General features: G+C 35.9%; 1 protein-coding gene across 4 annotated transcripts in view; it reads right to left on the reverse strand.

Moving 5' to 3' along the window:
* ZNHIT6 (zinc finger HIT-type containing 6) overlaps positions 1–14,476 on the reverse strand; it is a 79,077-nt gene that overhangs the window by 32,627 nt on the left and 31,974 nt on the right. The gene's annotated exons all lie outside the window — the stretch shown is intronic.

Consider the following 14,476-nt stretch of genomic DNA (forward strand, 5'->3'; position numbering starts at 1 on the left):
TCCAGGTGCCATCACTTACTGGTATGTGATTCTAGACAAGTTACTTTACTTCTTTGATCCCTAGTTTCCACACACAAAACTGGAGAGAATGACAGTATCACTTCAGAGAGTTATTGTGGGGGTTAAATGATAAAACACAGAAACTGTTAGCTCATATACTTCAGCCATGAACAAAATTTTACATTTGTATTTACTTAAAACACATTCTGATAGAAACTTCAGTTCAGGACAGTCACTGAACTTCTTCAGAGTAACAAAGAATGGCACTTACTATATAAACGTAAGCACAGAAACATGTTTGGCCTTTTTATGCACTTTACATTTTAAATATAGAATTACAACTTTCAAACTATTATTTTAGATCACATTTACTTCCAGGAGGCTAAAAGTACTTTGAATGTTTCTATTTCTATTATCTTTAGGCAAGTTGTAGAGTCCAGCTTGGCAGTGCCGAAAACATTTAGGCCTTAGTTCTTTTGCAAGCCTTTAAGTTATTGAATCCTAAAGGACAGCTTTATCTGTTTGAAATTTTCTCAGACTCTGGAGTTCCCATTAGTAGAATGGCTCTGCTACCATAAGACAAACTACTTAGGTTTGGAAGAATTAAGACACCAACATTTGTCTTTTTTTTTTTACCCTTAGGGACCCTCTCAGACATTTCCTCTTGTTATTTCACTTGCTCACCCTCACGGGCTTGCTAGCTGACCCCGCTCCAGGCGGCTTCACAGGGGCATTATAAGGGCAGCATGGCTCAGTAGGCTAAACAGGTGTTACTGTGATTGACATTATATAAATAAAAGTTGTCTTGATAGTCAATGTTTTTAACCTTGGCTCTGTTACTAACTTTCAGAGAAACTGGCCAAGTTCTCAACTTCTTCCTCTATTTTATTTGCGTATTAGGATTTAAACAAAATTTCTCCTAACTCAAAAGAAGACAGAATTTAAAAAAGTCACAAACCACTTTATTTCCATTGCTGACACTCCTTAGATTATCTCTTTCCCCTCCTAAAAAAACTGAAACTAAATATGAATATTCTCCAAATTTAATAATCTAATAGTAGTCCCTAGGCCACAGAACTTTTTTCACAAAAAAATAAAGTCACTGGATGAAGTGATCACCAAGTTGACTCCAGCTTTAAAATTCTACAAGTTTTGATATATTTTTTAAAGATTTTATTTATTTGACAGAGAGAGCGTGCGCACAAGCAGGGGGAGTGGCAGGCAGAGGGAGAAGCAGGCTCCCCGCCAAGTTTTGATATTTATGCGATATTTATAGCTCTTCAGTTATGTTCTTAACTGGTCCATTCATTTTTCAATCTAGATTTCTAAGTTAAAAGCGCAATTAATTGATTCCAAATGTACAAAGCCAAATCTTTGGCTATTAAAAAAATTTATATATATGTTTATTTATTTATGTAAATAAATATTTATTTATATATATTTATGTAAGCAAGCTCTATGCCCAGCATGGAGCCCCAAATTAACCTTAATATAAGTCAGTTATCTGATAGTTAACTGTTTTTAAGGTACAGCTCATCCTGGCATTAACTGAACTATGGTTTTTTGAATCAACTGCAAAAACTAATTGTTTGAGATTCACATTTATCAAATTCCTTGAAAATAATACAACCTATACTAAACTAATTTTAATAAAGTAGAAAGTGAATGGATTAGGGAAACAAACTGGTTTTCAAAATCCGAATGAAAGGAATAAAGAAATCAAATTGTTAAGGAAGACACAGGATAGGAGAAAAAAATACATAAACTAAAACATATAAAACCAAACTAAGTACAAGAGTCAGAGAGTTTGAATTTTTCTGTTTAAAAGAAAAAGTTACTATTTAAAATTCTTCCAAATAATACTATGTCACAATTTTTGCAATTCATACAGTCCAAGTCAGATTAGAAATGGATCTTGCCAAAGCTGAATTTTTTCTTACCTAATTTCTCTTAGTTCTCATATTACCAAAAAAAAAAAAAAAAAAAAAAAAAAGCCAACAGTAGTTGAATTAGTAATTTGCTGCACTTTGTTTTGGGACTTTAATATATCTATGTAAATGAGGATTACAAGTGCTTGATATGGGGCACCAGTCATGAGTTGGGTAGTGCAGACATATGCCTCCTCTTTCAGAAAGCTCAACAGTTCATAACTGCAGTGGTAAATGATTCCAGTTTATCCATGGTATGACAGCTATGGGATGTGGTAAAATAGTGACCAATTATGTATTTTAAAACTTTAAGGAGGGCCTTACAAGGCTCTTACTTGTTCTACATGCCATTTGTTCAGTCTTTCCTGATCCTTACTGGAAGCTCAGCTACTTTTAAATCCAGAAGATCTTAAGGTCCTTAAGATGTGAGACTCCTCAAGGGTACTCCATTTTCTTCATCAGTATAATGATGGCAAAGTTATCTATTCAACGGCTAGCTTGTAAAGATTAAATAAGTGAATTTAACAGATGAAAATGTTTCTAAAATGGAACTTGTCCAACTAGTATCAGTAATAAGATTTTATACTCCAAAGATTTTTTAAAAGCACCTCAAGCAGGGAAATGACATACTAGTCAGGAATTATGTTCATGATCTATAACAAGACTACTTAGTAGAACAAGTATGATCTTGTAGACAGACCTAAGTCCAAATCCTGGCTTTGTAATTATAAATGGGTTTCTTTTGGGTAGGTAAATTTCTCAGTGCTTAACCTTCCTATCTTGTAGACATATAGTACGTTCTTCATTACAATTAATGCATGTGGAAATGTAAACACTTATTCATCAATTAATTCCTTAAATATTTATTTAGTGTCTACCACATACAGGTGGTCGGCTAGGTAACAGAAGTTCACAGAAATAAATCCCACAGTTTACTGAGGGTACTAGTCAAAGAAATAATAATCACATTTCATTGGGACAAGTGTCAATAGAAATCTAAAGCTGAGTAGATACTCAGAAAACATTCTCTCTTGTTCCGTACCCACCTGCAGATATTCAGGCTGCACATACCTTCAGTATCTAGGTACTTCATTTGCTAAGTCTAGTTACCTCCCCTTCTTAACTGTTTATTAAAATCCTTCTTCCTTTAAAGATTTTCTAATTAACACAGGGAATTTTAATTAGCCTTACTCTTGTTAATAAAACATATTTCTTCTGGTACTAAATTGAATATAAGAGTATGATTAGAACAGACTCTTAATCTTCAAATTTTTTTTTTCAAGATTTACTTATTTATTTGACAGAGAGAGAGAGCGCACAAGCAGGGAGAGCGGCAGGCAGAGGGAGAACCAGGCTCCTCTCAGAGCAGGGAGCCTGATGTGGGGCTTGATCCCAGAACCTGTGATCATAACCTGAGCTGAAAGCAGATGCTTAACTGACTGAGCCACCCAGGCGCCCCTTAATTTTCAATTTTTATTAGGAACTATCCCTTTGCAAAATATGATCAGTTTCGTCAGAGAAACTTTTGCTTAAAGGTTAGTTCATGAATTGACCACCACAGAATTATATCACTTTAGAACTGGCAAGAACTTACTCTAGCCTTTTTTTTTTTTTGTCTTCCAGCTGAGGGCAATGAAGCCCTGAGAAATTAAGTATCTTACTCAGGGTCTCTCAAGGAGATGCAGGATTGGGGCTATAAAGCAGATCTTGAATTCCTTCACTCTATTGTTTTCTTGTTCAGTTATTCCTCACTCAAAACATATTTATTGAGCGTCCCAACTTGTACCAGACCTGTTCCAGGCTCTGGGAAAATAATGGTGAACTATTAGGTACTGACTAGAGGTCAAGGATGAAGGCTTTTCAAGAAGAAAGTATATGTACAAGGTAAATAAGAGTCAGGAGGAAGCTAGGTGTCCATAGGACTAAGTGGAAAGTAGATATGGGAATATACGTAGAATTCACATTTGGGGTACTTATAAAAAATATTAAAAAGAAAGGTCTGGTTGGAGGAGGTTGAGGCTCTTTGGCTAAAATGAAATATTTGAAATCACGTAGAAATGTCAACTAATCATATCATTATTGCCACTGAAGAGCATATAAAAGTTGGTTACAAATTACCATATAATCAGAATGTATAAATTGAGTACACTGAGAATTAAAATGTATTTCCCAAGCTTTCAGAGAAAACTCTCACTTTATACTTCACATAATTCCTGTAACCACTAATCAGTACAGTATATATTTGAAATGAGATCACTATGGGAAGTGTGGACTTACAATCTAGTAAGAATCTGATCATCATATCACTTTGGAACTACTCTTCAGTACAGCCTCTCAAATTAAAATTCTCAAGTTCACAGCTACTGGAATTTTAATAGTTGTGCTTTCATCTGTCCTGTAAATACTAACCCAGCTGTGCCAACTGGCTGAGCTTCAGCTTCCCTACAGCTAAGTTTATAGTTCTTACCATAAAACTGCTTCAAGCAGAATGCCACGCATAAAACCCACTGGATATATGTCTTCTCTGATAAAAATATTTAGTACCTCACTCTACATATTGCCTTTATATGTATGGACATTCTTCGGATTGACTCTTAACATTTTCTAGTCTTCAAATGATCTCTTGTTTCCTTTGTTCTAAGGTCTAGATCCGAAATGTGGCCAAAGGTTAATACTATTTTGAGCACATACTCATCTTGATCATGGCTCTCATCCTAAAAAATAATCAACAATCCAAAAAAGGTGTAACAAAGAACTGGGTTGGGTTTTACATAATCTAAGAACATGCATTATGCCCACTCATGGCATGTACTATATTGAAGAAAACATACCAAAGCACTGGGAGACAAGCAGGCCTAGGTTAGGATCTAGGTACCACCATTTGGTGGTTTCGAAGCTGCAGGCTCTCTATGCCAATTATAAGTGTAAAACTTACAATGCATGTATAACGTAACATAATCATAATGTATACAAAATGCTTACCAAAGCACCAAAAAAACACTGGAGCCACTCAATAAGAGGTTGTTATTTAAATTTATTATATATCATAAAAATACCCATTTGCCTCTAGATCTAACCTTGATTTTAACTCACCCTTACAGCAAACATTTTTTGTGTGTGTTTGGGAAAACTTATTCAGGATCTTCACACTTTTTTGGTTATATATAAAATAGTTTTGGAAAACAATGATACTTCTCTGTGTGTGTAGATAGATATACAGATACATATTTTAAAGATTTTCTTTGTTTATTGAGAGAGAGAGTGTGAGAGAGAGTGCATGCCCCAGTCAGGGGAGGAGTAAAGGAAGAGGGAGGGGAAAGAATCTCAAGCAGACACCACACTGAGCATGGAGCCCAACGTGGGGCTCGATCTCACAACTTTGAGATCTTGACCTGAGCTAAAACCAAAGTCGGATGCTTAATGGACTGAGGCACCCAGGTGCCCCACTTTTGTATATTTTCAAACAGATTCTCTAAAATTTCATTTAAAATCTTTACTCACAAGTTTAAATAGATGCAAAGAACAAAATTTACTGTATGGTGTAAATACTGATTATTTAAAAATGAAAATGTTACCTCACTCTTAAGTAAACTCACTCAAATCTAAATACCATAGCCATTTGATACTGATATCATCCATTTAAAAGACAAATGAACATGCTCTTCTTTTTTTCCCCCTTTTTTCAAGCTCTTCCTTAATAGTTAGAAATCCTATATGGTTTCCTCTTCTCCTTGAACTTGTATTTCCACTCCAATTCTCCAAAGAATTTTACCCTGAGTAATGCATTTATGTTTGAAAATCTTTTATTGATTACCCATGTATACATGTAACAAAAATGTGTATGTAAGCTAAAATTTTAATTTTATTATCTATGACCTTAATACTTTAATTGTTAAAAATATTTCTGAATTGAATAATTTTAATAATTATTAGTAAAAAAATTGATCAAAACACAAACATACTACATTTGAAGTATAAAATTTTTACTGGAAATGCATCTCGTGATGTCCAATCATGGATGATGGCATCTTCTATTACATGCAAGTGTGCTTACTATTTTAAGTACTCATTAACAGAATCAAATTCCAAAAGGAAAACAAGGAAATTTAAGTAATCCCATCTAGAGAGCATACTGCTGTCTTTACTAACCCTTCCTTCAGCAGTTACTTTCAAGGGATCTAACTAAAAGGCAACAATGGAGTCTTCAATTTTCATAAAACAAGACATCTGAAAGTAGTTAATGCTGTTCTTAGACATTCAGGAATTCCTTTAATGTTCTCTGATAATATATTTAATTCTGTACCAATATTCTCAAATAATGTTAACTTCCAACAGCTTGTTTTCTAGTGGCAGGACATTTTAAAAAATCTTAACTTTTAACTGCATATTACAAATTTCTTACTTAGAATATCTTCAAGGTATATTTCTCAATTATTTTCTATAAGCCTGAAATAAGATAATTTAATTTTCCAGTACCAGTTCAATTAGGCAAAGGGTACAAACTAGTATCTTTAAAGATGTAAAAATCTGATTTCAAAAAAATCCATCTTAATATCAAATTATATATTTCTTTATACATCTTCAACAATTCAACTGAATAAACTCTGCCAAATACTTATACAGAAAACATGTCAGACACTGTATGGGAACCAAAAATGTCCTCAAGGAATTTACCACCCTGGCTAGTGTTTCTCAAAGTATGATCACAGGGATAACTTAGGAAGCAGAGACTATAAAAATACAGGTTTCTGCGTCCTATGTGAAACTGATAAACCAGAGCCTCTGAGGGTAGGCTGGAAATCTGTATTTCCAACAACTGTCCTAAATGATTATGATGGACACTGAAATTTGAGAAGCACTTTGTGAAAAAAGAAGAAATACAGGTTAAATGTTCAGTTGGGGAGGGGCGCCTGGGTGGCACAGCGGTTAAGCGTCTGCCTTCGGCTCAGGGCGTGATCCCGGCGTTATGGGATCGAGCCCCACATCAGGCTCTTCTGCTATGAGCCTGCTTCTTCCTCTCCCACTCCCCCTGCTTGTGTTCCCTCTCTCGCTGGCTGTCTCTATCTCTGTCGAATAAATAAATAAAATCTAAAAAAAAAAAAAAAAAAGTTCAGTTGGGGAGATGTTTATGGTAAGGAGGAATAATTGGCCAGTAGGGATATGGGCTAGGTGAAAAGCAAGGAGGGATGTGGCAGGGCTATGAGGAAAGGCAGGCAAGAGACCAAGCTCTCCGAATCAGCTAAGACTGAGAGGTGGTATCTTCCAGGCAGAGCTGAGAGTCAGGGAAATGAGAATCTGAGCAAGTTACGTGAACTGGAGGTCAGCTCTGCTCTAAGGTAGAAAAGGTTTTTGCTTGCTGGGCAGGTGGGAGGGAATATGTTAGTGAAAACCAAAAGGAGGTCAGGTGAGTCTTACTTGAGGCCTTAGGCAAAATCAATTTTTCTAAAACAACATAGGAAAAAGTATCTTACCTCTGTAATTTCACTATAAATGATTTTTAAAATATTTCATGTTACAGATCCAAAGAAAGTAAAGTAACCTTAGTTTTTATTTTAAAAACATCCTCTCAGCATGGAAATAAAACCATCCAAGAGAAAGAGCTCATACTTTTGCTGGTTGATTTTCAAAAAAAAGAAAAAGAAAAAAAAAAAAAGGTGTTCTAAATATTAACTACAGCCAGGAAAGTAGGAAACAGCTAATAAAAACTGTGTAAGTATAATAGGGTAGTGTCCCCACGAAGAGTAATAATCTTCTGAGATACTCATTAGGTCAAAGCCTAAATAATACCTTAATTTGGCTTGGGTTTAAAGTCTAGACTCTTCACTTTATATGCCAATCTTTGGAAGTAGAGTGAAGGCAATTGGTGTGTGCTTCCATCAAAAAATGACAAGTCTGGAGTGTCTATGCAAAATGCCCGTGCCTTCCACTGGGCACTTGTTATGCCTTATATATAAAATACTTATCTACTATAGCATTTACGATATATCTACCTTCTCTCCTAGACTGTGAGCTCTTTGAGGGCTAGTCTTTTAGAAGCCCTGTGTAACCCTGGCTTAACACTGAGTTGGCACATGGAAGGGGCTCAATGATACTTTAGGTCAAGTTCATTTATCAAAAAGCCTGTCTTTTGAGCAGGAACTTTTTCTAAAGTAACTTTAAATTATACCGGGCAGTTGTTATAATCCCTTTCTATTTTTCTCTCTCATTTTCCAGATTGAGAACTGAAGCCCTCAACTGATTAAATGATATAGTCACAAATAACCAATAAAAAATGCCTTAGGGGCACCTTGGTGGTTTAGTTGGTTAAGCGTCCAATTCCTGATCTCTACTCAGGTCTTGCTCTCAGAGTTGTGAATTTAAGCCCCATGTCGGGCTCCATGCTGGGTGCAGAGCCTACTTAAGAAAAAAAAATCCTTCAGAGCAGAGATTTGCAAACTACAGTCAGCAGGCCAGATCCAACCCACTGTCTGTTTTGTAAATAAAGTCTTATGGGAACATAAATCATACCCATTCATTTAATGTATTATCTATAGCTGCTTATGTGCTCTAATAGAAGAGCTGACAATTGTGATGTATGGCCCACCATGCCAAAAACATTTACTTTCTGGCCATTTTAGAAAAAGTTGTCCCAGTCCTGATTTTGGGTATTAAAGTGGTATCAACGCCGAGCAAATAGCAAGCATACATATATTTAAGTGAATCAGTACACTACTTGTTAAAAAATTAACACTGAAATTCCTACTATGGGAAAGTCATTGATTTAGTACTGCAGGAAATATAAAGATGAAGATGCCTAATGTAGTCACTGTTTTCAAAAGGGAGTTTATCATCAAATAGGATAAATCTTATTGAGAGAAAAATAAGATATGATTGCAGGAAACTCTAACAAGTACAACATATTTTTTAAGGCTCAAAGAATAAGGAAATCACATCCAGTTGGTGGGAAGGGACAGGCTCCACTGTAAATACTGATAATCAATAGTCTACTCAGAAAAATGGAGAGGAGAGACTCATTATGGAGGCAACCGCGTAAGCCAGGGTGGTAAGGGAGAGTGCAAGATGGCTCTAAGGTCTTATGTTTCACTACAAAGAATGACAGAACCAGTAACAAAGCGTGGATATCAACATTTGCTGACTGCTTACTAGATGCCAGGAACATCATTAACCCATTTAATCTATATTTAAAACAAAACACACACACACAAACACACACCACGAAGAAACAGATGTGGTGTGACGAGGTCTAAATGGTTTGAGTTTAAGATTTAATGAGATGTGTTAAGATAGATACAAACCAAGATTTGAAGTTTGGGAGAAAGGTTGGAATTTTTTGTTTTAAGCAGACTTCCTCCTTTTTTTTCTTTTTTATAAAGATTTTATTTATTTATTTGACAGAGATAGAGACAGCCAGCGAGAGAGGGAACACAAGTAGGGGGAGTGGGAGAGGAAGAAGCAGGCTCATAGCAGAGGAGCCTGATGTGGGGCTCGATCCCATAACGCCGGGATCAGGCCCTGAGCCAAGGCAGCCGCTTAACCGCTGTGCCACCCAGGCGCCCCCCTCCTTTTTCTAAGGAAGTAATCTACAGGATTAAAACAATAATAAAAACCCTTATATTGAGTCACTTCTGCAAGATGTTGACTGAATATCGCAAGTCTTACTTTTTATAATTTTTAAAAAATTTTTATTTGAGAATGAGAGCGAGCACAAGCAGATTCCCCGATGAGCAGAGAGCCCGACGTGGGGCTTGATCCCAGGACCCTGAGATCATGACCTGAGCCAAAGCCATATGCTTAACAAAACTGAGCCATTCAGGCGCCCCATCACAACTCTTAATACATGAATAATATGTATTTACCAAGAGTGATTTGTTATGTGCCAGGCACTGTGTTAATAAGCAGCTAACATCACAAAGTAATCCTCACAACAATGCACTATTGGTTCTGTTTTGATCCCCACTTTCAGGAGGGTAAACAAGCTTAGTAACTTTCCAAGGTTTGAACCAAATTTCTAACATTAATTTGACTTTATAGAAAATCTACTTTGATATAGGTTTTTGCATAAAAATAAAAAGGTTATTTTGGAACATCTCATAATCTGAGCTAGGTCTGAGAAGCAGTGATCTAATATGCCTAGTATTTACAATGGTGAGACTTTTGGTCTACAAAGTCTAGTCTGGAACCTCCCAAAGTAAAATCAGGTCTACTCCAAAGATTATGTATTCTGAAAGGATATTACTATTTCTTACTGGAATATGATATAATCTCACTGTGAAGGGATCCTAGTAACAAATGAGTAGTATAAAAAGGCCATTGTTTTTAAAAATAATGTTCCAGAAAATGATGCCACTTCCACTTAAAACTCAACGTGTCCTAAGACTCTCCAGGCCCTACCTGCAACTCTCCAAAAACAGACCCATGCCAGGAACCTCAGTCAGTCACCTTTGCTTTGTGTTTGTTTTCTCCCACTATATTAACTATACCTCATTCATTCTTGTATAAACCCCAGTTTTTATTTATATGCCTCAAAGATAAAATGTGCTTAATTAATGGTTTCTGAGTAAATTTGGAAAGAATTATCCCATAATAGCTTAAACCACATCTTTATCAAAACTAGGACCTTATAAGGGCACCTGGGTGATACAGTCAGTTAAGCATTTGACTCTTGGTTTCAGCTCAGATCTTGGGGTTGTGGGATCGAGCTCCACATTGGGGTATGTGCTCAGAGTGAAGTCTGACTGGGATTCTCTCTCCCTCTGCCCCTCCCTCCTCCTCTCTCTCTTTCTCAAAAAAATCTTAAAAAAAAAACAACAAACAAATAAAAAGGACCTTACATAAACATCAAAACAGCAAAGTAAACATAAAGAACAGAAAATGTATCTGAACTTCTTTATGGGAAATCAATGGTTCCATTAGTAAGTAAAATACAGAAAGTAGATTTGGAAAATTACAATCGAATGAATAGTATCAAACTTGAGAGTATTCTGAATTCTTCAGTCAGTAACAACTTAAATGAGCAGCAATACAATGACGGCCTCTTACAGTGCCTGGCATTACCAAGATAGGTTTTTGTTTCAAAACCACTCATTTACTTTCTGAGAATGGTTAAGAAATGGTGGGGCTAGAGATAAAGGGTGGCCTGCTAACACAAGCACCTTTCATGAATTCTCCTCCACTGAGAATGTAAGCTCCACAGGAGCAGGAATGGTTCTTCTTACTGCCATCACCCTAATGTCTAGAATGATAGCCTGGACCACAGTGCATATCACTGTTTGCTCATGAATTTACTTAAGAAGCCATATTAGCTTTTATAAGAAAATACAAATTCAAACCCTGTGTATTCTGGAAAGAAAAGTCCCAAAGAGATCAGCAGCAAATTCCTTAGGGTTAGACATGCATTCTATAAGTCCCTAAATCTAAAAATAAAAGTCATGTATGGCAAGGCTAAAAACTGGAAACATTTAAGATTGCTCTAGCTGATCAGGTATACCATGAGACAACTGTCATAAACCCTCCAAGAATGGAAAACACAACCATTGGAAACTGGCAACATCAAGTATTTGGTAAAAACACTTTACTCTGGAGTCATCGGAATGCTGTAAACCGTAGGATACATTTAAAATCAACAGCCACAAGAAAACTACATGTTTCTGCCTTGTAAGTACTTTTTAGGAAATAATAAAATCCTATTTTAGCATGCTTATCTTGTATTAGAAGCCTAACATTTTAAAACCTATAATAATCTTACTTAGATGTTCTCTGAATGTTTAATGATACAAGTGTAATTAAGTATATAATCAACTGTAAGTGCTCATCCTATCCTATGAATGCATTATCTGAAAAACAGTTATTTAAAAATCTTTAATTAAAAAAATCAAATGAAAATCTATTTCTAAAAGTATTCTCTCATGTATCTAATTTCATTATTCGTGATTAGAAAATACTCAAAAACTGGGAAGTTTTATAGAAATTAGGATCATTGTATCATGAAGCTGATTTAACAATCCGAAATACATGATACCTTACCCAATTTAGAATAAAAATTCCTTCACTGGCATTTCTGAGGACCTAGGTTGTAACCTTCCCCTTCTTCTTAATGTTTTCACAGATCATTGAGTTCAAATAAACAGCTCAAATGGGAAATCTGGATGGCAAGGTTTTTTATATAGATAAAAGAAAGTCAAAACACTTTTCATGTTATTCAGATTGGCTCAGGTTTAGTATCAAAACAGCCTATTCTAGGTATTCCTTGAACAACACTCACCTTTTACTTTATTAATCTACTATTCCTTTCCCTTTGGGATTAAGGTTAACCCAAGGCCCAACTTTGGTCCTCTATGGGTTCCTAAAGAAGGTATAAAGTAAGAGAAAATAAAGGACCTTAAAGGAAAATGAAGCACAGAGAAATTGAGTGCCTAGAATTAGGTCATTTGAATTTCAATTCAGTGCACTTCTTTGACCTTGTTTTGGGTTCAGGTTTACCCTCTCTGTTAAAATAAACCTTTCCAATCTGACTGTATCTTCCTGTGCTCTGGTCTCTCTGTATCCTGATTTCTTTCTAATTCAATTGCGTGAAATGATTTTCCCAACTACTCCCCTCCGGATCATGTCATGCTGCAGGCATTTCTGCCAGCTAGCCACTCTCCTGGAAAACCCTGGTCTGTTAGGACATGCTGAGATCTTCATCTTGAAATCTCTATCCTTTTTGCCTCTTCAAGCACTTATAGTACACGTTTCCAAGTTAAAAATGAATGCTATCTAAGCCCAAACAGCCTGTACTGTATTATAAACTTTAAAATACTTTTAACATGTACAATTTTGGTTTCCTTCAATTTTGGAAGAAGACGATACTATGCCAGAGTCAAGTCTGGCTGGCTCAGTGAGCTGGCACGTTTCTTCACTGGCCACTCCCCAGTTTGCCTTGACCTAAAATGAAAATATAGCAAACCTTCTCTTTCTGGTAATGGAGGAAATAAAAATGGAAACAACAAAGAAACAAAACAAAACAGAAACCAGAATGAAATAAAAACAAAAAAGGAGAAAGAAAAAAAAAAACAAAACCCAAACCTTGTGTCCTTAGCAGTTGTACCAAAATGATAATGCGTTGTTTTCCTTAGCTTTGGTAAAGAGTTTTAATTATCTGCCTAACAGATTAGGTAAAAAAGGTGACTGTGGTCAAGATGATGCCCAATCTCACCAAAATATTTTTATTAAGTCTAGAAAAGCAATATGGTATTTCAAACACATACTTCTTAAGAAAACAAATAATTGCATTCATGCAGCCATTAAAATAGTAGCCAATGGCTGCTATCTGTAATTATTCAAGGTCTGATAAGTACAACAAAGGAAAAGATGAAGCAATCAGTTGGATGGGTAGCACTTTTACTGTCTCCCTTCCACAATCCTTCTGGAGCCATATACATGCCATCCCCACACTAGCAGTCTATGACAAGGAGTTGGCAAATGCTCAGAGCGGTGCAAAAGTGTTAGAATGTTGGACTCATCAGCAGGTTGTCAGGAGAAGACCTGGGAGAGTATATATTAGATCCATGGCCTAGAGAAGATGAGATGAGACAACTATCCAGAAAGCAATTTCATTTTTCATAAAAACCCTCATAGGTGTTCTCTTAACAGGCTTATGAGACCGAAGCCACAGTATACTCGTCAAGAGTGCACCACGTAAATGTGAGTAACACTTACCAGAATTAACTAAATAAAACATAGTAAATGTTAAGAAAGGAACTGAATTTGAATGAGGTAACAGATAATAAAAGAAGGAAAAATTATTTAATGATTGACAGGAGGTAAATTCCAAAGGAATTATGCAAATTGTTTTGTTTAAACACAAACTGTATGAAATTTAAGATTTTGCTAAGCAAAACTGAAAGAATGCACCTTTTACGTCAGCATTTCTCACTAATTACATACATGTTTGATTATCAATTTCAGAAATACTGATTTTGGTTAACATGGATGTTATAACTGGATAAACTATCTTTGCAAAACCCACAAAAGTTTCTATCCCTCTCTGAGACCCCAAATCTTTCGGGGGAGGGAGGAGAGTTAAAGCATGAACTGCATGTAAATATACTGAATTAAGAAGTCTAGGGAAAAAAACTATGTGATAGAAAACTTGAATTTTTACATCACTGAACCATGATCAATGATATGAAGTTGAGAGTATTTGAGATATGTTGGTAAAAGGTGGTCAAGATTTGGTGTTTAAATCTGTTCTTAGCTACAAGTCTTATAACCTTATGTGTAGATGTTTTCTAAGAATCCATTGATCTGTAGTAGTAATAAAAGCATGCACTTACCGTGTGCTAAATGAACTATCTTAATCTCTCATGACAATCTTTTATTTTTTTTAAGATTTTATTTATTTATTTGAGAGAGAGAGAGAGGACGTGAACGAGCACCCAAATAGGGGGAACGGCAGAGGGAGGAGAAGCAGGCTCCCCACTGAGAAGGGAGTCCGACGTGGGACTCCATCCCAGGACCCTGGGATCATGACCTGAGCCGAAGGCAGACGCTTAACCAACTAGCCACCC

The sequence above is a fragment of the Ursus americanus genome, chromosome 12, assembly GCF_024610735.1.
Source record: "Ursus americanus isolate L20-20 chromosome 12, mUrsAme1.1.p, whole genome shotgun sequence".
NCBI classification, from domain to species: domain Eukaryota; kingdom Metazoa; phylum Chordata; class Mammalia; order Carnivora; family Ursidae; genus Ursus; species Ursus americanus.